Source organism: Girardinichthys multiradiatus, chromosome 21, assembly GCF_021462225.1.
Source record: "Girardinichthys multiradiatus isolate DD_20200921_A chromosome 21, DD_fGirMul_XY1, whole genome shotgun sequence".
Taxonomy (NCBI): Eukaryota; Metazoa; Chordata; class Actinopteri; order Cyprinodontiformes; family Goodeidae; genus Girardinichthys; species Girardinichthys multiradiatus.
The window spans coordinates 26151075-26178313 of record NC_061813.1 but is presented as its reverse complement, the minus strand read 5'-3'; the positions used below and the strand labels follow the sequence as shown (position 1 = coordinate 26178313).

The following is a 27239-nucleotide window of genomic DNA, read 5'->3' as shown; positions in this document are numbered from 1 at the left end:
ACTTTATCACAATATGCTAATATTTTGAGAAGGACCTGTATGTTAAGCCTTCAGCTGACATTTCGTAAGTAAAAATATATTCCTAATTTAACATTTAATTTACTATATCTGTATTTTTATTGGAGTGTTAGCTCAGCATTTTATTAATTTTAAATAACTTTGTTTGTAAATGTTTTAATTGCTTAAATTAGTGAGCCAGTTGTTTGAATTAAACATAGATTTGAATATAAATCCAATTTATTTATTTGTGATTAAAAATAAATATAATAGTGTATAGTATAATATTGCATGTATTATTCCTCTTTATTATCTATCTCAGTTTTAAAACTCTTACCAGGATTTTTGAACCTATGTTTCCTATAATTTTTGTGTACCTCTAGCGTCTTATCCTCATCATCAACACTCCTGTGTTTTTTCACTCCTTCAAACGAACATCTCCTCTGGTGACAACATATTTTTCTACATTTTTTCATTCCGTCTTTTTTGCCACTCGCCTTGTCAATGAAGTTTGTTTTTCATTGCCCCTCCCTTCTTATCTTCTGTGACACTATCGTGCAACTTTGTGTTGCCCTAGTTGGGTATGAAAAGTGCTCTATAAACAAAAACTAACTGACTGATCTACATTTCTCACCATAAAAACAGTTTTGTTTTTTTTTTTACTTTGAGTTACACAAGAAAATAATCTGAAAGACAAAATGTGGAACTCTGGTGGCCTATGGAGAAGAGCTTCAGCCTGACGTAGTCCAGACAGGTTATAACAGTGTCATAGCAGGAAAGCAGACTTAAGTTGTTTAATTTAAGGGGAGGAGGATCAAAATACGCATTTGCCTTTTATTAATATAGGTACTAACTAATAAAGTAGCAAATTGTTTCTCCTAATTATCATTTAATCTGCTCATATTGCATCATTGCTTCCTTTTCTGAATAGTAAATTCAAGAGGACAAATTTGAACTTCCCTGTGGCCACACTTCCATAGATAGCCTGTAGAGGGCATGGCAAAACAATAATCTTGGTCAAGCTCAGTGTGAGTCCGTAGACAGAATATCCTCAGTAGGAGGAAACACAGGGTGACTACAAAGGGAAGAAATGGTTTTGGTTTAAGAGAGATGAACAACAAAATAGTTTCAGCAATTCTTTGCTGATTTTCCAACATTTTGCAGTGACTGAAACAACTCTTGATTTAATACAAGGGAATGCTTTTGATGATGGAATGATGCCATATCATTTGAGTATGTGTACATTTATTGAGATTATAAAAGCTTGCATTAAAAATTTAGCTCTGTCAAAATAACTACTCCAATTAAACAAACCAGTCATTAGGGTAACATCTTCTTTTAAAAAATTCCTTAACGGGTTAGAGGTCCTGAATAAAACATGACTTATCTATTGCAATCACGTTAGTCGAGCCATTATTCATTGAACCATTTATTTATTACTCCATTCATCTACATACATATTTAACTATGTCTTGGCATCTTTATGGACTGCTTGCTCTGCTGCTCAATTACAAGGAGCGGTGTCCTACCATGGCCATATGCCTTCTATCTGGTAACATTGTATCTTCACAATTTATGGATCCCAGCCTACAGCAATATCATTCTATTCACTTTTATGTACATACAGATGTATTAATCTGGGCTTAATGACTGGCAACAATATGTTCCAGCAATTGCATCTAATAGATCTACAACTATATATATATATATATATATATATATATATATATATATATATAGCAATCATTTTTGTTGTTCATGAAATTATATATATGTGTGTTGACATGTATAATAAGGGGGAGTCTGAAGGACTCATTTAGTTTATTCATCACATTCACACTACATATCATAAGCTCTCTCGCACTCCCACAATTATAGCCCCTGCTTACTCCAACCAGAGGAGCATGGAAGCATGCAGGATCGAGGGGGAAGCGAGGAACCATAAACACCCACCATGGGTCCTTCTTCAAAGTGATGAGCAGCAACAAAGGAAGCACTGGTTGTCTGTCGAGAGACACACAAGAAAACAACATTTGACCACCTAGGTGCCCATCATTGTTCTCATGCCGGGTCTCAAGCATGAGTATCAAGAGATGTTTCCTTTAACATTGTATGTGGATGCTTCAACCCAAGACACACAGAGTTCTTCATTCATCTGGACAGCAAGAGTTTGTCTGTTGCCGCTTTAGCAAATTACTTATTTTGGAACAATTAAAAATCTACTACTGCTATAATAATTCATCATTAGAAAATTAATAAACAATAAAAAAGTTGTAGCAACACATTGGAACAAGAAAAGCTAACATTCTGTGTTTTATTGAATGTTTCCATACCTTTGTGTCCTTGTGTGTAAATAATCTAAGACAACAAAATATGCAACAAACGAGATTGGACTAGGACCTGTGTTTAATCTTGCCCCCATGAACAGTGAGAAGGATTATAAGGAAGGTTAAAAAAAACAACTCCAAAGCTCACAGTTGGAGAAATGTAGCAAAGAGTGACATCTTGGACTCCCCACATCTCTGTAATTACACTTTATTTCAAGGCATTTTACCAGGGTGCAAATAATTATCGAGGATGGAGGATGCTGAATATGGTACCAGATCACAACAGTTTCATAACATCTTACAAATTGAAGAGGAAAACTCCCATTTCTACAACCTTTAAAAGTGATGTAACTAATTCCATCTACATATAAGGGAACATTTTAAAATGCCATACTTTCCTATCCCCAAAAAAGAAAAAAGGCTGAATCTCCTCCTGTTGCCTTTTAGAGTTCACGTAGCTGATTTGAATTGCAAGACTCTACAAATCAGCAGCAAATCAAACATATCCACCCTCACATATTACCCATCCCTGGATTCTTAAAATAGTCTTTTTGTCAATTATAATCAAAAGGCCCCCACTGCCGTGTCCCCCATCCACCTGTGTCTTTCTTTTGTTTTCCACATACTACCGACAAATCACAGAATAGCGAATTATGGCTGTGTGTGAAATTCCTAGTCCTATAATGTTTTAATAATTGCCAAGGTCAGTCATCTTTATTGTGAACACAGTAATTTGGAGTGATTATTAGCAATATCCTGAAAACATGCACAATCCTTTTTCTGTTTACACAGACAGTATGCTTTTTGTATTAGGAGAAAAAAAAATGTTATAGCTCAGACTTAAGTGTTCAGTTTATGACTAAAAGAGCATTACATTTAAAATCAGGTTGTTTAATTGTTTTATGTTGTAGAGCCTTACAGTCAAAGCCGCTTCTACCCATTGTGGCACCTTAGGCAAGATTTTATATGGCGCCCCCCTCCATCGGCGATTTCCATACGCTTGCAAAAGAAATCAAATAGCATTGTTTTTACCACTGTCTTTAATTTATAAAATGACATGTTACCCAATTTACATGCCTAACAAATTACAAATAAATAAAAACAATATAAATACCATTACCTCAAAATAAAAATCCAATCCAATGGTGCAGCCTTTGTTCCTAATGTAGCATCCCTGGGCTCCTCTGAGGTGGAGGGGACAGAAGGAGTGCTTGAGGCTGCTGAAGTTGTGATATCTGCTGATGGCCCAACATTAATATAGACTGGAGTAAAATATGCTTTACATGTGACTCTTATGTTATCTAAAAAGAGAGTGAATTATTTTCCCTGATGGGCCAGCCACCTCTGCTTACAGTTTATCATATGTCAGAAAACAAATTAACATTTGAGAAAACAAATTAACATTTGAGAAGGCAAATTTACATTTTTGAAAACAAATCAACACATTAGAAAACAAATTTAGATTTCAGAAAACAAATTAACATTGCAGAAAACAAATACAAATTTTAGAAAATATTTACATTTCAGAAAACAAATTTACATTTTAGAAAACACTTTAACAACATGCAAAACACTTTTCCCGAAACACATTTACAAATGACAAAATCTAACGGCTGACCTGGAATTGATAATGGGAATGCTCATGATGATTCAAGATGGACAGCAATCAAGTGGCGTTTGCCCCGTTTTTGCAACTACACCTTCAGTTGTTTAGATACTGGACTGCAATAGGTGTGGCAGTTGCAGATAGCACTTGAAATATGTGGATGACTAAGAGATAACAAATGATCGGATGATAAAACATGATATCATGAATATATTCTGCAATTTAGTAAAAAAAATAGATGGGAAATATCTAACATTGACGGGCTTTCATTTTGAAATTCCACATCAGATCATGATGAAATTGCAATTGTAAAATTGTTTTGTGACTTGGGAAAGTATTTCACATCTTGTTAAATTGTTTTTTGAAATGTGAATTTGTCTCAAGCTTTTTTAAAGTGTTTCCAATTTTGTAAAGTTGGTCTGCAACTCCTGGCCACCGTAGTAAATCCAATCAAAGTGAAGTCTGCTTTACAAAACACATTCCAGTTCCTGTTAGATGTGACTTCATGTAGTGAAGTTCCTGAGAATAAAGGTGGGTATTTTAAGCTCCACATCCTGTATCTTTCAATATCCATGGGTATTTTTATTTTGTGCTTTTTTGTTTGAACATTTATGTGTTCTTTATTATTGTCATTAGTGTAATTCCATATTAGTTAATTCCTATGAGTTTAGTTATTTCTTGTGTGCTTTCTTCTGTGCAATTTGGCTAGTTTCAGGATTTTTCCAAATTGATTTGTAGATCTTTTTGTGTCTAAGTTAAACTCCATGTGTGTTCATCTGCTCGGTCCTTTCTCATAGCTGGTCTATATTCCCCTGATTAGATTCACCTGGTTTCCATGTCTTTGATCACATCTCTGTATTTAAACTCTTTGGTTTCCATAGCTCACTGCTGGTTATTTCTGTTACATCCTGCCCAGTTTTTGTTCTTTGTTTATATTAATATTCTTCACTTTTTTTCTGTCCTCTTGTCTGCATTTTTGTCTGACTCAGACCTCACAAAACACAACTGTATCTGTGGTTTTTGTATTTTGAAGTAAGAAAGAAAGTAGTTCTTGAGTTGTGATGTTTTGTTGACAGTTTCAACTAATAACGAGTGCTGTTTGAGCAAGCTGACCACACTCAGTTACAAAAGCACTGAAAAAGCCTTCACTGCTTCAAAACCATTTGTGTGGTAATAACCTGGGTACCCAGTCTAAGAAAGTTAATGGTGAAAGAGTGACATTCAAATTACAAATGATTTACACCTCTATTGGAATAATGTGACTGTCTAAACATTAGACGCAAACAACGTTAAGGTTGACAACTGTTTTGGGACATAAAAACTGCCATATATGGACTAGTCAAACTGGAACTGAAAGTTCCACTCTAATTAGATTATATTAAACATAGTGTTTGATTTGTGAGACCTTTATTTGTGTAAACACAAAAATCAAGGTTCTTAACTTTCTCCCCCAAAAAATGCTAAATACTTTCATGAGTTGGACAAAGTTACTAAACTAATTTTGTGTTTTTCTTTCAAAGTATGTTGTTATTTTATTTTATTTTTTTAATGGAATTTGATTGATTCCAGTATGTTTAATTGCATTTTTAATCTTCTGAGTAAGATTATTTCTGTGTTTATCTTTCCCTTTCTGTTATGATATGAGTGGAGTTTTTTTAAATTTTGTAATTAAATTATGTAATTAAAGTCAGCCAAGTAAACCTCAAGATGTGTTCATATAGGCTTCTAATTTGCACAAATAAAATCTATAATTTCAACAAAAGATAACATTTAATTTACAATATATTATCAGGAGTTCTCAAACGTTATGTTTACAGGTCCAAATCTCACTTTAAGATTAGATCAAAAGTTAGAAACAAGTCATGAGCCAAGTTTTAAGAAAACATGCATCAAACACTAATAAGGATTTTGCACAGGGAAGTGTTTGCTGAGGTGCTAACTGATGTTAGTTTCCTGTGTGTTTTATGCCTTGCTGATAAATTCATGACAAGTTCATAAATTCCAGATTTTCCCAAATGTCCAGTTTTGTCTCATCAATCCACAAAATATCTTCTTTGAGAATCATCAACATGTTTTTTTGGGAACTATAAGGTCTTTCTGCTCTTTTAGTCAACAGTGTTGGCCTTAAAATTCCCCCATGGATGCAACCTTTGCCCAGTCTTCTTCTTACTTGGACTACACAGTGGTGCAGTTGTTAGCAAACAAGAAGGTCACCTGGGCCCTTTTTCCATGGAGTTTGTGTAAAGCATATCTAATCTTGTTGGCCTCCTGAACTTTAATACACAAGTGTTATATATATCTCAAAAAGGTACTCAAAAATACCTTATTATGTCTACTGGAAAAAACTAAAAACAGAGTAAAAATTCTTCTGGAGACATAAAAATACAAAGCTGAAGCTTTAATTCTGCCAAAGACAAAGTTACAGGCAGAACAAAGCAGTGAGACAACCCCAGGGTTGGCTAAGTTGGGTTTGGGAGACCTCTTCCTATATACGTTCCAAGTGGCTCCTCCTTCCCTTTTTTCCTCTGGGGTCGCTTACAGGGCACCAAGCATTTAGCTGACTGAGAGCTGAGCGGAGTAGAATACAGAGCAAAGTAAGCACAGGTTGCATAATCAAAGCGAACACATTATAGTAAGCACAGGTTTACACACATTCATTCATACATGCTTAGTAAATTCAGCTTTCCTCACAAGTTTCCATGGAAATAACCCCTACCTCTGTGGGTCTGGCTTCCTTCCACTGTCCAAAAGGATGCATGTCAGGTTACTTGGACCCTGGTATTAAAATGGATTAATTAGTCTTTCTTATTGTTGAATGCTGACCTTAACTATGGCAAGTGAGATCTACAGTATTTCATTTTTGTTCTGGGTTTATTTGTGGCTTTCTAGATGAGTAGTCATTGCTCTCTAGAAGTGATTTTAGTTTGCTAAGTACTCCTGGGAAGATGTACCACTGTTCCATGCGTTCTCCATTTATAAAAATAGTTCTCACTGTAGTTCACTGAACTCCAAAAGCCTTAGAAATTGTTGCTTTGAAAAGTCTTAATTCCAGAGAATTGCATTTGTTTTTGAGGTATTTTAGCCTACTTTGTGTTGACAGACAGGGTCTGTTTAGGTGATAACTTGACTCTACAAGCCTGGTGGAATCAGGCCTGGGTGTGGCTAGTGAAACTGAACCAAAAAATGCAGCATGTACAGTAAGTATGATTTGAAATTTGAAACATTTAAGTATGACAAAAATACAAAAACAGAATGAATCTTTAAGGGGGGAAATACTTTTTTACTGCACTGTGTATGATACATTCTCTGACAGCTAAGTTGCAGGTCAGGCAAAAAAACTTTCTAATTTCAGAATTTAAACAAAAATAACTCCCTTTGCGTATAAACACTTTGAGAAAATAACATTTCAGTGTTTAGATGAAAGTACTCACCATGAGCATCTGGATGGCTTCTCTTGGATGCAGTGGCATGTCTGGCATGTCACTGCTGGGTCTCTCTGATACAACAGAGAGTGATTGGCAGGTTGAGTTTCCTGTGCCTCCAGCCTCTGGAGCAGCTATCACTCTGAGAGGATGTATTCAATCCCCCCAGCTCCAAAGCCCATGCCTCTCAGAGAGAAGGTCAAGTTTGGCCCATCGCTCACTGAGCAAAGGGCGGGGCCTAGCAGCTGGTGGTCATCAGTGGCTCTTAAGATGTTCAGAAGTCTCAGCTGCACCACATGACTAGCCTATTCTCTATATTTTAGATGTTTTCTACAAATTTGATCTATATGTAAATAATTATATGTTACGTGATTTTAAAACTAAATAAAAGCTAAAACTGAGAATATGGGTGCATATTGATTAATGTAAAACAAGTTATTCTGTGAAACAGAAAAAAACAGCTTCAACATTGCTCTTTGATGTGGGCACAAACATGTAAGAAATTTTAACCACACTTTAAGAATGCCTCTTATACATTGGGTATATGTCCATGCATTGACACATTCAGTGCCATATAACAAGTTCTAAAAAGGCAAACCACAAAGAGGTCAACTGTGCATTTCCCTAAGTTCAGGTCAGAGTTTTCAGGTGTGCCTACACCTTTACATGTCCTTTTTTTACCATTTCTGGACCCACATACACACCATTTAAAAAATAACCTATACGTTTATTGACACACACTTTCTTTTGTGTTGTTTTAGTGAGAGGGTAGTGAGCGCCAATGGTCTGGAACAGGATTTTTTGTTTTTTTTGGTTTAGGTCAAACTTTGGCCAGGCCTTAAGGCAGCAGCCATTTGATCTTTCCCAATGTGCCTCTGGTTTGAGACCCATTTGAACATCCACCTGCTGAGCGAACTTCACTTCAGATACATTGTTCAGGACTCTCTGAACACCATGGAGGGGAGGGAGGACATTATGTTAAAGTCAACACCACAGGATCCATCCACTCTTTTTGCTGGGGTTTGAGGGTGACCTCCGATTTGTGGACCATGTAGAAGAAAGATGAAGTAAACTAAGCTTAAAACACATGGAGGGAGGAGAATGTCTTTCCTTCTTTTAAAATTAAATCCTTTTGAACTATGTTGAGCTATGTGCTATGCATCACTATGGGGTCAGGGGAACTCTTAGAATTAACTTTTAATGAAGACGTCATGACCATGTCCGTGCAAAGAAATTCTCACTTTCTTAAGACTTGATTTGGAAAAACTACCTTTGTCCTTAGAAATTGATTGGATGGACAGACGGATAAATGGACGGACAGACGGATGGATGAATTGAAAACTATAGCCTAGATTTAACCTCTGTCTTTTTCAGTGTTATTCTAAAAGAGGGCACACATACCTTCTTAGAGTTTCAGTGATTACTGTAGGTATTTTATTGTTAGCTTTGGGTCTTTGGGTCCTTTCACAGCTTTCCCATGATTTGAAATCTTGACTTCATTTCTGCAGGTTTCACATTCTAAAGCTGGTGTCATACATTTTCTTTCAAGGCAAGTGTTTGTGAATAGAAAAAAAAAAAAAAAAAACATGTCCAACATGGGTGTAAAATGAAGGAATGAAGAGCATTGTGAAACATCAAGTCATGTCATATATATGAAGTATATGTGTTTATTATGATGCACTTGTGTTTTGTACAGAGCATGTGTATTGCAATAAAATGTGTAAAATGTTCACAGTGCTGCTGCTGCAGAACAAAAAAGTTAAAAAGTCTGAGGTTTGCCACCAGTCCCAACTCCACAATACAACATGACTGTTTTGTGGATAAAATACATTGATAGCCTGAGTAATCATACATTTATTTTAATCTGTGTTAGTTTATACCTTATTCAACATATGACATTGTTGCATTATTAGTACAACATAACTTCTATTTGTAAACGTTTTGCTGACGTTTTTTTTTTTTTTTTTTTTTTTTTTATGCAAAGGCTTTAAAATATATTGTTATTGTTTGAATTGTGAAAAAGAGGTACCTTGGTCACTGAGCACACCAATTAGAGGTGCCAACAGTTTTCTATTTGTGGCTGGAAAGAGGTAAAGTTGCATGTGATGTCATTACCAATTTCATGTCTCCACTTTCAAGTCAACTGGAATTCACAATCTTCTTACCCACTGAGTGGTTGTTTACATTTATACTCCTTAAAAAATAGTTTTCAGTAATCAAAGCATGCACGGACTTATAATTTCAGGTAGTGCAGTTATTTTTGTGCTGTACCTGAATGGCAAGACGAACCAGGTGGAGAAAAGGAGAATTAATTTGAAAGATAAACACTAAACTTTATTGATTAATTGAAAACAGAAAGGAACATTCATAAAAGTCTGTTGTGTTGGTTAGAAAATTGACAGAGAAAAGTTACTTTAGGTTGTGTATTAAAATTATTCTATATCAACCACACTGACAGTCTTCCTTCCAATTTTTTTATCACCTAATTTTTTAGCCTTCAAGAATAATTGTGTTCAACAAAGTAATACAAATATATTTATGTAATTTACAATTCTATCATATATGGGGATTCTGTGGCAGAACTGGCTATACATTTGACCCACTGTAAAATACATTGAGAGAACATTTGTTGTGAATTGTTGCAATATAAAAAAAAAAAAACACCTAAACTAAACTTAATTTAAATAAATTAGATATGAATCAAGCCTATGCAACATTTTTGAAATGTCACATCAGAAATCTTAGATAAGCTCTGAGCTGCATGCCCATTATCACACATCTTTACATAACAATGATGCCACACATTTGGTCCATTTGTTTCATTTTAAGTTAAAAAAAACATCTGGAAACCTCTGGTAAGTTTGAATTCTGAATTGAAAAGTCAAAAGGATCCCCACCAGCTTTGACATCATAATCAGATATATAATGAGTATAGCATGTTATGCTATCTATAAAATTAAGTTATTACTACTTATACTGGTTTTTGTCTCTATAATAGTCACAAAGAGCAATGGTAATGAACTAGATATGCATGGATCAGAATTGTATGACTTACTTGAATTGACTTATTTACCCATACCCATACTCATCTTTAATATGAGAAAAATTCAAAATATGTTTTTCTAGCCTTCCTGCCCTGAGCAGTCATTGCGTATATAAATGAGCAGAGATGGCATCATGTGTGAAAGAGAAAAGTTGTTTAAAAAGAGTTATTTCCCTTTTTAAAACAAAAAAGAAATATTACAGGCATTTTACATTAACCATTACTGCATTTACCCCAAGTAGCATTACTAAAACCACATGGATTTTTCTTGGAGAATGTAGATCCTTACCTAATTCTTCCAAAAGACTGGTAACATTTTCTAACCCAACATGTTACATGACAGACAATGTTTAAAAGCTCAAACAAATAAAATGGAGCAACTTTAAGACATCGTGTTATCTGTTGACATATTTTCTCACTAATGTTCTTAATAACCCACAGTTGCCTCAAACAGTATTTTTGTTTTGGGAAGCCTGTGTGGACATACTTCATACAACAGTTACTAAAGTTTCTTTATGAAGTTGTATAAAGTTTAGGTCTGTTTACATTATGAACATATTTTGACAGTATTATTTCTTTTCAGAATCAGGGAGCTGTCCCTTTTAGAAAATTATGTCATATGACTATAAATGAATAGTTCTGTAACTGTTTTTTTTAATTAACTAAATAAATTACTGTTGGCATGTACTGCTAAGTGCAGTGGAACTGGTCACTAAACTTAACAATTATCAAATCCCATTGGTTTTTCATCCTAAAACTTGAACACAGTGAAGTTGGGTGTGACATCATTCCCAAATAAAAGTAACAATTCCTGAAGCAAATAAGAGGCACAACATGTCTTTAGCAAAAATGTTTGCTGCTATTCAGGGATGTGCTGACTATTTAGTTTATTTGAAAAACAACTGACACTAAAGTGGTGTATTTATTTTGTGCTTCAATCTGAGATCCTGTAATTAAGTGAAATCATGACTTCCTGTGATGACATGCTACATAATGTGTCTTAGCCCAAATGTTACATCACACTGTTGTAGTTATGTTTTATTCTTTTGTCCCCTCCATTAAAATCAACCAGGTAAGCATACTGTCAGTTGTGTTCATACAGTAGTTGCTTTGGTTGCTTTTTCAGGATTTCAGCGTTGTTTTCTGCTTATGCGCTCTACTTGTCGGCAGAGGTATGATGAGGAGTCATCCATCTCCAGCTAACAGCCACCAGTCTGGCCCCATGCTGGAACCCCTGAGAGAGGAAGCAATCGCTCACAGCACAGGAGCACATTCCCCCTCAACACAGGGGGGACACGGTCATTTAACCCATCAAATCCTGGTCGACTTTTCTTTCCAATAACATTCAACTGTGTGTTTCTAACTCAGTATATCTCTTCAAATGTATGTATCTCCCGCTTTATGCAGGTTCAGTCATAAATGTCACCGTACATAAATGCTCTACAAGATCATAAAGGCCAGGTAACAGTGACAATATTATTTTTCCTCCTTTGAGCACAAACCCACCCTCCACACCCCACCTACACCTCTTGCCCCATATAATCCGCTGTGTTTATATTTTTCACAGCACCTTCCTGTCTTCTGCTCTGTTCTACTGGTACTGAGGCAGCAACCTTGGACATGCAGAGTCTTGCAGTAAAACCAGCCTGAGGTATTGACACTCACAGTGTTTCTCCACACTTTTTCTAATGGCATTGTGAGCCCCCCTGCCAATGCTGGTATGGAAGGTGTTTAGCACCTCACCGTTTTTACTTTGACAGAGAAGGGGACCGCAGCATTCCCCTGGCTATGTGGGCTCACACCAGCTCTTCTGTTATGTTTCCACTGTGGGCACACTTCCTCCCCTAAATATACCAGTTTTTGATGAGGACGGCAGAAAATCTCAGTCTTGGCTGGCGTTGTAACGCCTGATTTTGAAAGCAAGCTTCAGACAGATACAAATGGTTCCAATATCACAATTCTAGGTGACACAGAGGTGACAATCTCAATCTACAGGGGTTGGACAATGAAACTGAAACACCTGTCATTTTCATGTGGGAGGTTTCATGGCTAAATTGGACCAGCCTGGTAGCCAGTCTTCATTGATTGCACATTGCACCAGTAAGAGCAGAGTGTGAAGGTTCAACTAGCTGGGTAAGAGCACAGTTTTGCTCAAAATATTGAAATGCACACAACATTATGGATGACATACAAGAGTTCAAAAGAGGACAAATTGTTGGAGCACGTCTTGCTGGCGCATCTGTGACTAAGACAGCAAGTCTTTGTGATGTATCAAGAGCCACGGTATCCAGGGTAATTTCAGCATACCACCAAGAAGGACGAACCACATCCAACAGGATTAACTGTGGACGCAAGAGGAAGCTGTCTGAAAGGGATGTTTGGGTGCTAACCCAGATTGTATCCAAAAAATATAAAACCACGGCTGCCCAAATCATGGCAGAATTAAATGTGCACCTCAACTTTCTTGTTTCCACCAGAACTGTCCGTTGGGAGCTCCACAGGGTCAATATACACGGCCGGGCTGCTATAGCCAAACCTTTGGTCACTCATGCCAATGCCAAACGTCGGTTTCAATGGTGCAAGGAGCGCAGATCTTGGGCTGTGGACCATGTGAAACATGTATTGTTCTCTGATGAGTCCACCTTTACTGTTTTCCCCACATCCGGGAGAGTTACGGTGTGGAGAAGCCCCAAAGAAGCGTACCACCCAGACTGTTGCATGCCCAGAGTGAAGCATGGGGGTGAATCAGTGATGGTTTGGGCTGCCATATCATGGCATTCCCTTGGCCCAATACTTGTGCTAGATGGGTGCCAAGGACTACCGAACCATTCTTGAGGACCATGTGCATCCAATAGTTCAAACATTGTATCCTGAAGATGGTGCCGTGTATCAGGATGACAATGCACCAATACACACAGCAAGACTGGTGAAAGATTGGTTTGATGAACATGAAAGTGAAGTAGAACATCTCCCATGGCCTGCACAGTCACCAGATCTAAATATTATTGAGCCACTTTGGGGTGTTTTGGAGGAGCGAGTCAGGAAACGTTTTCCTCCACCAGTATCACGTAGTGACCTGGCCACTATCCTGCAAGATGAATGGCTTAAATCCCTCGGACCACTGTGCAGGACTTGTATATGTCATTCCCAAGACGAATTGACGCTGTATTGGCCGTAAAAGGAGGCCCTACACCATACTAATAAATTATTGTGGTCTAAAACCAGGTGTTTCAGTTTCATTGTCCAACCCCTGTATATATGGGTAAATATCTTACACAGAAATGTATGATAGAGAGATAATGGTTGACCATGCACCATTACAGAAATAGAGCTGTCCATGAGGAATGAGATGACAATGTCGAGAATTCTGGAAATGAGAGAGCTCTTGCGTGGTGAATACATACACTTTGAAACCATCAGACGAGAGGGAGACGAGAACTGTATGGGTAGTTAGGTCAAGAAATGAAAGAAAATGGAGTCGTAGAGGTTAGGCAGAATGACTTTTAAACAATAAAATTGACGACCCTTGTCTTTAGAGGCAAAGTGTGGACGCGTTGAGCCATGACCAAAAAGCTATTGTTGACTAACGTCAACAGTGTGCATCATCTTTGACCCCTGTGGCTAGAAATGGAGAAAAACAAGGAAAACGGAGGAAGCAAATAAGAATTACAGACAAATAATGGTGGTGTGACATTAAAGAGAAAAAGACTCATATTGAGTCAATTCTCTAAACATAGCACCGTTTAAGAATCATCAGGTAATATTTTTATATTCATGTGAGAAATAGATGTGTTCTATTTTTATCTTTATAAGCAATGCTTTTCATAAAAGTACAGCAGCATGAGAGAAGACACAATGCAAAGGTCATAATTATTAGCAGTCATGCTGCTCCTCGCTTAACAGATGGAGACAACCTGAGTCAGCACTTTCAATTAAAAACGACAATACAAAAACAGACGGGGGGAGAAAACGCACACTCACACTTGCCTTCAAATACTGACACACAAGCTGGAGAAACGGAAATGACCTTAAGGACATGTTACCTCATTAAAAAGGATTTTCCTTGCTTGCGAAAGGGCTAATTAGACAAATCTTGCTTCTAATTAGAGGAAGTAAACATAGTATCGGGTGGAAACGGATCACATTGTGTTTGCATTTCAGATAAATGTTAAAAAAATTTTTTTTTTTGTGGAAGTAGCTAAGGTCAGCTGAACTGTAATGAGTCTGTGTCTTGGCTTTTAATTAGAAGGATGATATATGACCTCTCACTTTGAACAAACAGTTAAATTTCCATTAAGTAAAATTCCGTAAAATTGGCTCTTTCAGCTTTATGAATCCACCTCATAAGCTGCGACCCCTCAGTCCAACTTAAGGCAAAGGCACTGAAGTTGGTTTATTCCTGTGGTCTCCCAGGTCTCATAGTTGTTTGGAAAATATCCAGACTCTGGATTAATTGATTAATTAGTCATTGGTCACAATAAAACAATGCAACTTTTTATTTGTTTTCCACTGTAACATGGAAGTTGTTTTTCCTGAGTAGAAAGTGAAAAACCTAATGTTTTTTTGTGAAAGCTTAGATGAGCTGGGAGTCAAACCAAGGACTTTCTTGCTGCAAGGCAATCGTGCTACCAACTGCCACACCATTGAACGGCACCAATCCAATTTATTTATCAGATCTTTTTTTATCCCTTTTATGTGTAGTCCTACATCGGTTACATATCTAATTTTTTCCTTTGTTCTAAAGGGTCATTTAACTGTTGATCTGGCTGTTATATCACAGTATGACAGACTCACAATGATTACATTTGATGACTTTCCTTGATTATTTGGATAAGTTCAGAGTATAAGTGTGATAGAAAATCTGAGTAATGCACTAGCAGTGTTTATATTGTTGACAGCAAATTTGTAGTTTTGCTTTTTATTTATTCTAAGAATGTCTGAACCTATATATACACGTATTGTTTGTTAGTTTGGGTATTTGTCTTATTGCACAAAAACAATAAATACATGGACTCGAGGTGAAATACACAAGACTTGACCTGGACTTAAAACACTTGAGACCTGACTGATACTTCATATATTAAATTTAGTTTGAGAATAATTTAAATATATTACCCACTGAGATTTTGTCATAAGTAGAATAGATAAGTGGTCCTCAGAGCCCACAGTCCTTTATGGGTTAGATGTGGACCTGCTTGGTGTGGAGTTTTATTTTGTAACCCACATGAATGTAGACTAGGTGGCACGCATCTGGCATAAGAATGTTAGTTTCAGTCATTAGAGACTTGACTTGGAGTTGCCTCTCAAAGAGTAGGGACTCAACTTGTCCCTAAATACTCAAGACATGATTGAGTCTTTGGACGTGTCAGTATCTGACCCAAAATAAGTTTGTTATAAAAGAAAAACAAATATCTTGCAGCTAAGATGAAACTATGCTGTAAATTAGTTAGTTATTCTAGTTTGAAATGTATAAAGAGTAATTGCCAAGATTTAAAATAACAGTGAATTTTTTGACTGACAGCAGAATCCTGGTAATCATCTGTCATTATGTTCGAAATAGTTTGGACCCACATACAGAGAACACTCAGGAGGAGGAAATAAAATAAAGATTGCTCATTGAAGATATAGTCAGGAACGGAACGGACGAAATATCTCCCTGTAAGGAGATAAGTGAAAAGAATGGATGACTATGGGTAACGGAGGGAAAAACGAAACTAAGAGCAAATAGTTATTTTGATACTGAGATCAGCTTACTGAGTTATGATGGTCAGCTCGCCAGGGGGATTGGGATTCAGGATCCATGTCTTAAGCAGGTATATCCGTAAAGAGTTCACTTGGTGCTGTTCTGTGGAGCTCAGGTTACCGTAAACAAGTTCGATGTGCGCTGGCTTACGTTGGAGGGTGGACAGGGTACGCTTGTGGCTTGGCTCAGGAGACGAAGAGGACAGGAAGCTGCCAGCTTGATGCGAATTCAAACGAAGGTAGATCACAGGATAGGAATCCTCAGAACAAAGACAGGCTTGATCATCCAGAGTAACTTTCAGAAAACGTAGTCCAGAAAACTCAGTGACATAGATCCAAAGCCTTAGCTTTCAAAATCTGCAGAGGAGCAAAAATACAAAGTTAAACGACATCGACGTGCACCGCATAACTAGGAGTGTGGCTAGAGTTTGTACCACTGTGGCAAAACACTCTCGCATTGAAGTGCTGGCAGCCTCCAGCTTAAGTACTCCTCCTGGCAATCAGTGGAATAAGTCGCACCTGTCACCCAGCACACCTGAGAGCTCCAGCACCACCTGAGAATGAGCACATGTAGCAAGCACAAAAACACAAACACACACCCAGATCCTGACATCATCTCATACTGACTGCCCCAGAAACCGTACCCAATAAGTGTGACAGCCATCACAGACCAGCACCCACACATAAAAAAGATTTTTATAGCCAACCCTCTGTGTAAACCTCTCTTGAGACAGAAAGTACATGTTGTTCCCACTTACAAACACATAGGTAAAAGCAAAAGTGTGTGTGGTTGTTGTGTGTGTGTGTGTGTGTGTGTGTTCCTGTCTTGGCATCACAGTGAGAACCATTTTACCGATTTCATCATCAAATTGAGGACCGTTTGTACCAAAGTGAGGACATTTTGCTGGTCCTCACGACCTATTTTGCTAACGGTTAGGTTTAGGACTAAGGTATGAATTGACTTTAGGTTAAGGTTAGGGTTAGGCATGCACTGGTAATGGTTAGGTTTAGGGCAATTGTCAGGGTTAGGGCATAGAAAGGGTTGAAAATGACTGAAAATCAATGGAAGTCAATGGGAGTCAACACATGGTCCTCACTACATATAGCAAAACAAGTGTGTGTGTGTGTGTGTGTGCGTGTGTTTAGTGTGGTAGGACAAGGAGTGCTGATTTAGACATAGCCAAACCAAACACAGATGCCCCAGTCCTTCCTTCCTGTGGGCAACAGAAGGAGACACAATGTGCTCAAGAGACCAGAGCTGACAAAGGGATTAATCCGATGACAACAAATGGTGCAATCTCTGACATGTGTCACAGCAGAGAAATACATATCATATGTTAACAACAGATCTGCCACAAACAAGCAGACACTTCAAAGAAAACCATGCAAACATCCTAAATAAAAAAGAGTGTATCTTATGGCTCATATTAGTACATTTCACATATTTTACAACAAAAACATTTCCAAAAATAGTCTTTATTTAAGGCAATTGTCTATGAATGGGTGTTTTTCTCCATTGGGTTCTTTCCCTCTACTGCTAATCTGTCAATCTTTCTATTATCTCTTGATTTCTCACCATTGTTGGTTCTCACATCTCTCATTGTATCTCTTTCCTGGCTCTGTATTTTCCTTCACACCCCATCTGTGTTTTGTTTTTTTTCAGTCGTTTCGGAAGGTTGATGTGAACCTGTAAACATCTGCCTGCGATATAGTAGGAGGAGCAGGCCAGAAAGGTTGAAATGAGGTTCAGTTCGCTTGAACCACCTGCAGTGCTGGACACGTTTTGGCTGTCTGTAAATCTACCATCTCAACTCTATTGGAGGTTTTACTCTTGCTCTGTCTGTGTTTGTGTGAGCATGTTTGTTTGTTTCAGTGTGTGTTTTCCTAATCCCATGAGAGAGCATTTTTTTGAGGATAAGGAGAGAAAACAGGGAAAAAAATGATTGCAGTGAGGAGAGAAAATGCGATGAAGGGAAGCAAGGGGGGGCTGGAGTAGAAGCAGGAGAAAAGCATTAGTAGTTCCAGCCAGCTGCCAAATGATGCCCTTGATTGCCACTCTTCTTGTGCAGAAACAGAAGGTGTGAGGGGTGATTAGGCCTGGGCCCGATCCCTGATGAACAGATGTTAATAACAAAGCCCATGTTCATTGTGGTTAATAGCCGAGTGTGCCAGGGCTGGCTGCTGAGGCTAGGGGAAAAATCTGCCTCCATAGCTCTTCTCCTCTCCTCTCCCCTTCATGGGAGAGAGATAGGCTTCCTCTACTAATGTTTTGGCTGTACACTAACATAATGAGCATGGTATTTGCAAGAAAAGGTAATGATAATCAGTCACAGGGGCAGGGGGGAAAAAACAGCAAATGACGGTACGTCGCATTCAGGAGATAGAGGAGCTCAGGGTTTATGCTGTTAACTTTTAGTTGATGATAGTGTTTTGATGATATCAGAGATAAAGCCATGCTAATAAAGCCAGGCTGCATGGCTGAAATAGCTGTCGTCTGATTGTTGATCATGTTAGGCTGTTGTTTTCATACTCTAATGACCACCACTATATTGTGCAGAGGTATTGGCATAATTTAGCTTTAGCAAAGCTCAAATATTTCAGCTCTAAACATATAATCTAAAGCTAAATCATTCAGAGGTGATGAGTTTTCATTAGCATTTAAGATGAATGGTCAGCAAAGGAATTAATTGCCTGGAATGTGTCAGAACAGTGTTTTCAATGAAGGGATGAGTTTACCAGTACTGCTTTTGGGAAAACCATACATCTTTGATGACAACGCTACTTCAGTTATCGTAGAAAAACTTAATTGCGCGAATTAAGTAGGTTTTAAATTACAGTCCGTTTCAAAGTTACTTACACCCTTTTAACGTTTCCACATTTTGTCATGTTACAACTAGCCATTTAACATACTCCACTGGGATTTTAAAAATTTAGACTTTACTGATCTCACAATGGAGAAATTGTCCTTTGCATTTAACCCATCCCTTAGGGAGCAGTGGGCTGCCATTGTGTGTTGCCCAGTGACCATTCAGGGGCCAAGGGTCTTGCTGAGGGACAGAAATTGGCAGGCTGTAGGATTTGAACCAGGGTACTTGTGACCTCTCTGGGATGCAAATGCCCTCCTCTCTAACCAGTAGGCCACCATTCCCCCTTTACAGTGACAAAGTATTTTGCGGTATGTTTTTATCAGCTTTTTCACATCTACAAACTGACATATTTGCAATAGAGCTTTCTGCTGCAACACATGACCATTATAGCTTTGGCTATATGTTTAGACTCATTCTCCTGCTGGGAAGTGAGTCTCTGCCACATGCCTCAAGACTGCCCCTTTTCCACTAGTCCGTACTCATTGCAGTTTGATACAGCTCTACTGTCTTTTTAGGCTTTTCCATTAGTGACAGTTATGTGGAACCATTACTATTTTTAGTACCTGCTTGCTTGCGGTTCTAAGCGTGGTCAGTTGTGCTTAAAATGCGACGTCAGAGGAATGTCTTCACTGATTGGGTTGGGGGTGGCATCACTAGTCACAGCATACATATTATAATAATCTTCCCCCATTAAATCGTTGTATGCTGGACGTCTTGTGTATATAACCACTACAGGAAGCCAGCACTATGTAGCATTAGCTTACCATCACAAGTCCTTTAGTTGTATCACTCCATGGCTTCCCTCTCACTACTGTCTTTATCCAGAGTGCTTCGTCATGCCGGCTGCAGCCTTCTCTAGCTCTTCTTTTACTCTGAGTCTGACAACAACTATAGACTGAGCAGAAGGTTCAAATCACATCACATTACTTTTTCGTACTGTTGGGCTGCCTTGCTATTGACGATCTTGCCCAGGTTTAGGTGGTACTCAATTATAATGGAAAACAATTCCATGTAGAGCAGAGCTGACCCGGGACAAACCGCTCTGGGTAGGTACTAGTAGGAAAGGGACATAAGTCTTTTGCTGCCTCTATTAGGTTTTCTTTAAGGATTTCTCTCTATTTAGCTCTATCAATTTTTGGCCAGCTTCTGTGTCTTTGCTGAAGAAAAGCATCCCTGCAGCACGATACGTTCACCAACATGTTTCGGGGTAGGGATGGTGTCTTCAAAGTGAAGTACTTTATTAGCTTTCCTCAATGCTTTGGGCTGAAAATTTCACTTTGGTCTAGACTGACCAGAATACTTTCCCTATATTGCTTGAAGTAAACTGCAGAACTTTATTTGGCTTTCTTCTTGCCACTCTTCTTTAAAGGCCATATTTTTGGAGTGTACAGTTAATAGTTGTCCTTCACCAGATTCTCTTGGATCTACGCAGCTCCTGTAGAGTTAGCATGGGCCTATTGGCAGCTTTTCTGATTAATGCTGTACTTGCCTGGCCTGTTAATTTGTCCCGGTAGGTTTGCAGATGTGCTATACACTTTTCATTTTCATAAGACATGTTGAACAATTTTCTGTGAAATGTTTTATAACTTAAACCTGCTTTATACTTCTAAATATCCTTTTCCCTGACATGGCTACTGTTTTCCTTGGTCTTCATGATGACATTCTTTCACTAGCATTTTCTAACAAACTCAGAGAAATGTAAAGAACAGCCATACCTTCACACATGTGAACTCCATTTGCTATTTAGGTGATTTCTGAATGCCATTTGTTGCACTGGATTTAATTCAGAGGCATAGGAGTTATGGTGGTTCAAATAAATGCATTCTACTCTTTTCTAAGTTTAAGACGTTTGTAGATATGTGCCAAAATACTGAGAAGACAGAATATTTCAACATGTTTTAATACAAAATACTTCTGAACTGCTTTTCTTGGTTTGCGAAAACTCAAAATGAACTATGTATGCATCAATTCAATGTTTCTGTGTATACCGAGTACATAAGGAGAGTCATCTTACCCTTAAACATCTCTGTGGGGAATGGAAAAATTGAGAGAAATTGCGAGGCCACTCCTTTTATCCAGGCCATGGAAAAAGAAACATACCCACTGTTCATAGAGATAATGTAACATTTTCCCACTCTATGGTTCCTCACATCTTCAAATTGTGTTATCGAAAATTGACAGAAGGAGGTATAATGAAGGAAGAGAGCCCCAGAGACACAAAGACAGTCAACTTAGACATTTTGGGATTTCAGCTTTGGAGCATTCTGACTGGCTTTCTTTAAAAGCATAAAGGGCTGGCAGTTTAAATAAGTCAAATTAAGAGAGGTTGGCCAAATTTGTCTCCATCAATAAGCACTGTGGTTAGAGCTAACAACGTTGGCTGCAGCAACAAATCCTAAGGCTGCTCTAAGAATGCACGCCGTTGCTCTATGAAGTCAAAAATGTGCTGAATGTGAAGTGTTTCACAGTGTTCCTGTAAGTGTAGCTGACAAACAGGGTCACTGGAGGTTAGGAGAGTGCCGAGCTGACAGGTAAACTTCAAAGCCACATCACCGCCACCATCATCGCCACGACAATGGCACTTTTCTATGCTTGCTTTTGACAGTTAAAGATCAGCTTGATAGATTACTGAAAATCTTCCACCATCATCACCCTAACAAGAAAAAATGAAGGCCCACAGATGTTTCCTTATGGGTAATGGGCTCTACAAGAGAAAATATTCACTCCAGGAGTCACATAATTTATTTAGTGAAGTGTATCGGTTTTGGGTTTCCAAGCCTTCTTTGTTATGTACCTGCTATGTACATTCAATAAATTAGAATATGTGTTCCGATGAGGCTCATTTGACAGATTAAAAGTACCTTTCGAGGACAACAACCTTTAAACAGGTGTTAAATATTGTTTTTATTAGTCCAACATTTCTGTATTAAAATGTTTTTATTATTGGTCAAATGTAGCCTAATATTCTAATCTTAAAAGTTGTGTTTTCATTATCTGTAAGTGGAAAATCATTATAAACAATAGAAATAAAGGCTTGAAACATCCGTCTTTGTGTAAATCTCTTTTTTTTTGTCTTTGTGTAAATCTATATAATGTGTTTCATTTAGTAAAATTAGTTACTAAAGTAATTATTTTTTACAAATATATTATAATGAATTGAATGGATATCTGTATCCTGCTGCATAGGAAAATGTCAGACTAAAGTAGTCTTTTGAGGCAACACCGTAAATTCTGTGGTATAATTTCACACATGTAACACTTCTTAACATCCTATTTAATAGCAGCACAAAACACAAACTAACAGACTCCTAGTTTTAGCGTACATTTCTCACTTGGAATATAATGTAAAAGTTTTCTCTAGGGTCCCACAGGATTAAAAAAGGATGTGGTTTGAAGAAAACACATTCAGTTTGTTAGTCTGCCAGATTTCTTTCCTCTATTTTTTTTATATATTCATTGACTTAGTGAATACAGTGCCCTGCAGACTTATTGTAACTTTTGTTAAATACTTTTAAAAAGGGGGCTGCACGGTTGGTAGCACTGTTGCCTTGCAGCAAGAAGGTCCTGGGTTCGATTCCCAACCGGGGGTCTTTCTGCATGGAGTTTGCATGTTCTCCCCGTGCATGCGTGGGTACTCCGGCTTCCTCCCACAGTCCAAAGACATGCCTGTTAGGTTAATTGGTCACTCTAAATTGCCCTTAGGTGTGTGAATGAGTGTGTGCATGGTTGTTTGTGTGTTGCCCTGCGATGGACTGGCGACGTGTCCAGGGTGTAGCCAGCCTCTCGCCCATAGACTGCTGGAGATAGGCACCAGCTCCCCCGTGACCCACTATGGAATAAGCGGTAGAAAATTACTGACTGACTTTTAAAAAGGCTTAATAAAAATTTCCATTATTTAAATAGCATAATTCAACCCAAAAATATCAAAATTTGATTTAAGTACAAGAAACGCCCCTTGTAAAGAAATAACTTTAGAACATATATAAATGTAACTTAAGCATTATTAATTTTGAATTTTTATGTTGATCATAAAGCTCTAGTATCTTTTTATCAACAATCCAGGCCTATTGTTTTTAAGAGGAGCATAAATGAAATGCAAAGCAAAAGCCTCTTTCTCAAAGCTACTTTTCAAAATGAAAAAGACAAGAGAACCTACCTTTTAAGTAAGTCAAATGTGGCCGTTTATTCTAGGTCAGAGTATGGCTAAAAGAAAATGGTCACTCACCTAAACATGAGCATTTCAACCTGGAAAGACTCACATAATGGAGAAACAACGAGATGACGGTTAGAGTTTATTAATGAAAGATTATTTCTTTGGCGCTCGGACCCCGGAGGAAGACGTATACGCTGAAGATGAAGTGGGTTGATCCGATCCTGGTGGTGGCGTAAGCCTTGGTATATTTGGAAGGAGTTGGGAGCCTATAGTGGAGAAGGGGTGGAGGAGTGTCAAAGCTCAGCAGAAGAGTGGTGTCTTCCATGCAGAGGGTCTTTAAAAGCGATGCCCTGGGAGATGATTGGCCGAGGAGAAGTGCGGACCTGCCATTGATTGGAGCAGCCAGTGAGGAGTGATTGGACGCGGTGGGGGTGGTGAGCCTTCCATGTTGAATTTCCGTTTAAACTCCATATCTCTTGTCAGAACAATAACTGCACGGTGGCGCAGTTGGTAGCACAAGGTCCTGGGTTCGAATCCCGGCCGGGGTTCCTTCTGCATGGGTTCTCACCACATACTCCGGCTTCCTCCCACATTCCAAAGACATGCCTGTTAGGTTAATTGGCCTCTCTAAATTGCCCTTAGGTGTATGAATGAGTGTGTGCATGGAGTGGCAACCTGTCCAGGGTGTACCCTGCCTCTTGCCCATAGACTGCTGGAGATAGGCACCAGCTGGAATAAGCGGTAGAAAATGACTGACCATGAGGAGGTCAGTAAAGGAGGCAGGTAAAAAAAGGGTGGGATTATGCTACTCTAAAATATATTTTATTGTAATGCTCTTTACACAACTTTACAAGGTTGCCAAAAAACCTGGAAGGATCTGTGAATAATTGAGAAGGCATTGCAGGTGCCTTCAAATGCAAGCATCTAATAAAAGAAGTGAAAAGTAAAAAAAAAAAAAAAGATCTAAGGACTTCTGAGCCTAAGGAAAAGCATTTGATAGTTTTAATTTGACATTGCTCTTGATTTTGATATGTTAATTTTGTGTAGTCATATACAGGCAGACTTTCTCAGACAGATAATAAATCTTTAGAAAAATAATCAAAATCAGAAAATAAATTGTGTGATTACCTCCAAGCTTTGCCATGTAACAACAGACTCTGTCATCTATTTATATAGCAGCAATTAAAAATAAATGCTACCTCAACACAGTTTATAAAAGAAAAATGTCCAATTTGTATACAATTATGTTAAGTTTAGTTTGATCCAAATTTGAAATCAATCCAATACAACCTAGGCATAGTCAGAGCCAGATAAAATTAGAGTGTAAACTACAACACAGTCAAATTCAACTGAATATAAAACATTGTTTTATCCCTAACAATTCATACATGGCTCCCTTTTGTTAACATCTAAATAATTTCCTGTTGCTAGATTTGATTCATCATTGCTATCTGGGTTAGCACAGAGTGGACAAACTATACTTCTTAACCACTAGATTCAAATGGAGGCCTCATGTATAAATGACCTCCAAACTTCACCCATTGCCGTATGTCAATACAGCCGACCAAGTCTGAAAAAGATGCTGATATCTTGCAGTGACTCAGTTCAAAGTATACAAGAAAGGCTTAACAAAAAACTATGGAAATTGCCCTACCATCCTGCTCACTATGTGTGGTGGCAAGATAAATTTGGGTCCTTGTCCACCCTGTGACTAAAAGAACTGGTTCTCTATGTCATGTCATACGTTTTCACCAAGGAAACAGGAGGTCATGGATTAGTGATTAGAAGTTCCTAGATACCAGTGAATTTAAAACAATAATGTACACATTTCGAAAATGCTCCAGTTAATTTATCACATAGAAAATGTTAATGTTCTTATTTTAAAGGCTGGGTGTTAATTTGTTTGTGTGAGATTATACCACTGCAATAAAAGTTGCATTTATTTTAATCCAAAACAAATCAACTATATTCATTACTCCCTTTAAAACCAGCAAGCAGTGACCAAAGTGCTGAATATAAAGGGTAAAATAACTAAAAATATAAAAATAAACCACAGTAAAGTACTTAGATATGGAATAAAATCCAAATAAAAGCACCATTAAGCAAACATGACATAGACATCAAGAAAACAATGAGATAAAAATAAAAGTAAAATCCGATACTGGGCCAAACGTCAAACCAGGAGATGGGCTTAAGAACTGTTTTAAAATGGCTAGTAAAGACAGCTCTTTAATATGCAAAAGCTATGTGTTAGATTTTTACACATCTCTACTAAAGTACCAATAAGTGTGGAGGGTGCTGTATATAGACTAAATTTAAAATGGGTATGAATGAGACAAATTTTTTTGTATAAGAAAAAATATTTTCATATTTGTTTTTCTTGCCAGATGCTGGTATTTGACTCCAGCTGGAAGGAACAGTTCTATATGAAGAAGTGGTGCCAGGGGCACAAAAAGTACATCTGAAAGCAAAACCTCGACTAGTGATAAAATCTACTTTAATGAAAAAGGCTATTCGCCTTAAAAAAGAAGGAATACATAGATGACAGCCCTTGTTCTCCTTTCAAATTGAAAGGAGACAATACTAGTTAAGAGTTATATTCCCAGCAGTATGCTTTTTCTCGCAGGCGTCAAGCACCGCTGTTTAATGTACACTCATGCCCCATCTACCTTCTCTTCCATTATTCCACTCTCCAAACCTCCGTCTCATGCACACTTTCCCCAGGCCCCATGCTGTCCCTCTCTATTTATTGAATACATCTTTTACTCTGCAACATTTTTCCACCTGAGCTGGCAGTTGCAACTTTTATAGGTGGGGTTGTGGAGGCCCGTGGAGAGAGGAGGACGCTCGTATTTTCATTGCATGCCACATGCTCCAGCGAACGAGAACCATCTGAGCTGAAATGAACTAACAGAGAAGATGACTTAGACTTCACCTCCTTTTGTTGTTCTCTTGTTTATATTATTTAAGAAGGAGTGCAGCACTTGGTGTCATCCTCAGTTCACTTCATGAAAAAATAAGAAGTCGATTAAAGACCGCCAGCTGCGAGGGCAGAGGATAGGGAATTTAAAAGGGTAGGTAAACAGAAACCTGATCGTCAAAACTATTTATTATTTAGTTCCATTTTTGGCAAGATAATTTTTTTCGAGGTCCTTATTTACCAAGTAAGTCAATCAGATAGCAAATTTATTTTGAAAATATTCAGGCACCTGCAAAAGTGTCATGTCAACCGAAATGATCAAACAGAGCAAATACCAACTTAAAATCAAAAGTAAATGTTATCTAGGTATTAGGCATAGACTGGTTACTGGGAATGAAGTTAAATGTGGTTTTAAAACAATCAGCAAAAGTACAACACATCTGTAGTAGCGCATTCAATTAGAGGCCAGAGAAAGTTATGGCTGTATGGTGCATAGATTAATGCAGCCCCTCTCCCTCCTATTGCTGCCCACCTCTGTCAGCTAGCTGAAATGAGGCAACTACACATTTATGACGTTTACAAGAAAGACAAATCTGGCCAGTTGGAAATATGTCTAGGTGTGAAAAACACAGAGTCATGGTGTGGAAACTAAAGGAGTGGCAACCTGCAAGCGGCATATCCTTTAGCTACTGAAGCGGATAACCAGCCAAATTAACCAGCTAAAATCTGCTGCTATTCTCTATAAAAACATATTGGCAAAATGTATAATACTATGTGTAATAGATTAAGATACACAAATGGGAATAGCAGCTCACAATGCATTGCGACATTTTGTCACATTGGTAGAGGGGCAAACAATTGTAAACATAACAAAGCATTAGTGTTTTGTATTTTACATGGAACAATGAAGGTGGACCACAGACTATAATATATATATATAAATAGAGAGAGAGAGAGAGCGCAACTAATAGCGTAATTTTAGGGCGCAGTTGGTAGCACTGTTGGCTTGCAGCAAGAAGGTCCTGGGTTCGAATCCCGGCTAGGGGTCTTTCTGCATGGAGTTTGCATGTTCTCCCCGTGCATGTGTGGGTTCTCTCCAGGTACTCCGGCTTCTTCCCACAGTCCAAAGACATGCCTGTTAGGTTAATTGGTCACTCTAAAT

General features: G+C 38.0%; 2 long non-coding RNA genes across 2 annotated transcripts; both read right to left on the bottom strand.

Moving 5' to 3' along the window:
- Positions 1-1735: 1735 nt before the first annotated feature.
- On the bottom strand, positions 1736-3814 carry LOC124858495. The gene is made up of 3 exons (XR_007035857.1): positions 3445-3814; positions 3244-3323; positions 1736-2001 (listed from the first exon to the last, which is right to left on the bottom strand). It is a non-coding gene; the product is annotated as an uncharacterized LOC124858495 (long non-coding RNA).
- A 745-nt stretch (positions 3815-4559) lies between these two features.
- Positions 4560-12449, bottom strand: LOC124858496. Its single transcript, XR_007035858.1, has 3 exons — positions 7362-12449; positions 6647-6705; positions 4560-6498 (listed from the first exon to the last, which is right to left on the bottom strand). It is a non-coding gene; the product is annotated as an uncharacterized LOC124858496 (long non-coding RNA).
- Positions 12450-27239: the final 14790 nt, after the last annotated feature.